The sequence below is a fragment of the Aplysia californica genome, unplaced genomic scaffold, assembly GCF_000002075.1.
Source record: "Aplysia californica isolate F4 #8 unplaced genomic scaffold, AplCal3.0 scaffold00099, whole genome shotgun sequence".
Classification (NCBI taxonomy): Eukaryota; Metazoa; Mollusca; class Gastropoda; order Aplysiida; family Aplysiidae; genus Aplysia; species Aplysia californica.
In genome coordinates this window covers 836,850-839,718 of record NW_004797369.1, presented here as the reverse complement: position 1 = coordinate 839,718, position 2,869 = coordinate 836,850, and the positions used below count along the sequence as shown (strand labels likewise).

Genomic DNA, 2,869 nt, shown 5'->3' with positions numbered 1-2,869 from the left:
CTCCCCCCCTTTTTCCCCCCTCCAACTCCCCAAACCCGAACTACAGCCACTCCTCTTAACAACACAATAGCACAATAGTGTATTCATAGCTGTGTCCCTATCTATGGTTCTTGAGAGTAAGCTCTTATAAGTAAGGACTTCCTGCACTTGCTATATTAGATTAGGCTAGAACACGGAGAAGGACTGTTAAGCCCACAACATTTTTATACAGTTCGAATTTTTTTAAAGTCTGTGAGTTTAGTTTATGTGTGTGGTTTCGTGGGACGGGGAGAGGGATTACACAAGGAGCCTATCTTGAGAAAACAGCATCCAAGTATTTTGGCCAACACTAGTAATACATTCGAAACACTATAATATCATACCGCCCCTATATACCCGGGGTTATTATTGGACACGCTGGGTTTGTAACCATACGTACAACTGAACCTGTCTAAGAAGGCCACCCTTTGTTGAGGAGCACAAGTCAAATGGTCACCTCACGTACTTTCTAGGACAGGTGGCCCTCCTGTACAGTGGTATTATAATGCCTGGGAAATAAACGCATGCGCAAGCAAGGGGAAAAGAGGAGAATGGTCGTTTGTACAGAGGCCAGTTTCTAGGACAGTGATATAGTGCTAGACGACAAAGAGTATGTCTCAAAGTCCAGCTGGCACACAAAACAGTGACACCACATCAAATACAATAAACCAATTAACCTAAGAGTGTACATTAAAGAAAAAAATCTCTTCGTCGCCCTTCCTTTTCTGTAAAAGAGAGAAGCATTTCGGAATAAAATGTCCATTGAAACCACATGTTTCAAATAACACAAAATCCCTAAGGTCAAAGGTAAAACCTAAAAAGAACTTCACCCTAAAGTCTCAAACTGAACGAAAGAAAGAATTTAAAAAATCAAATAACAAGCTGGAATCTGTGTCAACCTTTTCAGAGTTCAAGATGAGATAACGTAGAGATATTTTTAAACTCCTATCAGCGCAATAATAACAAATACAATGTGATGACTATGTCAACTTGGCTTTGTAATCCAATAAGATAACGCGGAATTCCTTTTATAGTAACCAGCCGTGCTACCACATACATCACGTACTATTATAATATAAACTCGAAGAACACCACCGACCTAGCATGCGATTACGGACTATGGTCAGCATAATAAATGTCAGCAGGCAAAAAAAATTGACAAGATTATGAACAAAAAAAACCAAAAAACAAAACAAAAACCAACTACTTTTTAAATCCAGGTTATCTAGGATTTCCTTGTTTTGTTTGTTCTTTCTTCATGTCAACAACTTGAAGGCTATACGAAACTGATCGAGTTTTATTGCAGGATTTGATCCATCGCGCCTACCATAGTTTTCTTGATCGAAATCCATCCTCATGAGTTTGTGCAAACGAGACACACACTGAACACGTTTTCAACTTTCAACAAGACATATTCATATTAACAAAGAAAATTGAAGATTAGAGTATTTCGAAGTGTTTTTTGTTTGTTTGTTTGTTGTTGTTGTTTTTTTAGGGGGGGGGATAGAGAAGAAAGAATTGTACAGATATCATCAATTAATGATCAGGTTATTTTTTAGAGAACAAAGAAGCCTATTGGCACGTTAACGACAGTATTAATACTGGGAATAAGTAGAAAACAGAAACCAGAAGTAACGATGGTGAAGGAAAAAAAGGAGGATTTATGTAAGTGCTTTTCAAACACTGGCCTCAAAGTGCCAATCTGCACAAAATAAGACACATTCAAACGTGAGAAATGTATCAAAAGCAATAAAGTGACTTGGACATGTGAGCACCGCTGGACACAAAAATCATATTCCGAAAAGGGCCCCAAAGCACAATGCCCAGCAGCATGGCCGCAAATCATGTTCCTAAAATGTGTAAACTATTTTGAAGTCACCTTGCCGCATTACGTCAATTATTTTTCCTTTTCCCTCTTCATTTTAGTTGCAAGTCACCCATGTGACTAAATCTCAACTCTGATAACTGAGCAAACAAAGGTGGTAGTCGTCCCAGTTCGGTCGGAGTGTTTTTGCGAAGCAGTTGTGACTCTTGATCCACATTGGGCAAAGTATTCTTCCTTTTATAAACCACGCCTGCTGATTGTAGAGATCTACTTTTTTATAAGGCCCTTCATGTCCATGTATATCAGTGAACTTCAATAAAATGCCATTTAAGCGTTCCCGTAGTTGTTCCACGAACAAAGACGGTACTGACTCGTAGAATCGAGCGTCTTACATTTTTAGGAATTCGATGTTTTTAAATGCTTTAAGTATGTGTCGTAAAAAAGTATGTTTATATGTGTAAGGGGGGGGGGGGTGTCTGTAATGCCTAACGTTAACATTTTTGGCATCCAATGTGTTTTAAAGATCAAGGTAAACGTGTGGGTTTTTTTAAAGGACGGGGGAAAAAGGGTGGGGGTGCTCTAGAGTGTACGCCTTGCATTTAACTTTTAGCAATTCAATATGTTTGGCGCTCTAAAATAACCCCCTCACGCATGGACATGATAACGCAAGTGAGACCCTGGAGCAGAATGACTGTACAGAGACCGAAACGGGGCCTGGTCGGATTCTATAAGAGCAAAATGTCGAAATGACGGAATACAGGCGAAAAAGTATTGGATAGAGGTCAACTTTGACCCCCCCCAAAAAAAACAAAAAAACAACAACAAACAACAACAACCCCAAAACAAAACAACAACAACCCAAACAAAACAAAACAACTCTCCCTCACATTCTTCTCAAAAGCGTCTTTCGTGCCTGATGTTATGACTAGCCACAGGTGGTCCCGCAGAGAGAGGGCACCCCAGATGTTCACACTAGATCAAAGGAGCAGGAGGAGGAGGAGGAGGAGGAGGAGGAGGAGGAGGAGA

General features: G+C 40.0%; 1 protein-coding gene across 2 annotated transcripts in view; it reads right to left on the bottom strand.

Moving 5' to 3' along the window:
* LOC101855009 (transmembrane protein 131) overlaps positions 1–2,869 on the bottom strand; it is a 100,895-nt gene that overhangs the window by 60,824 nt on the left and 37,202 nt on the right. The window lies entirely within an intron of this gene.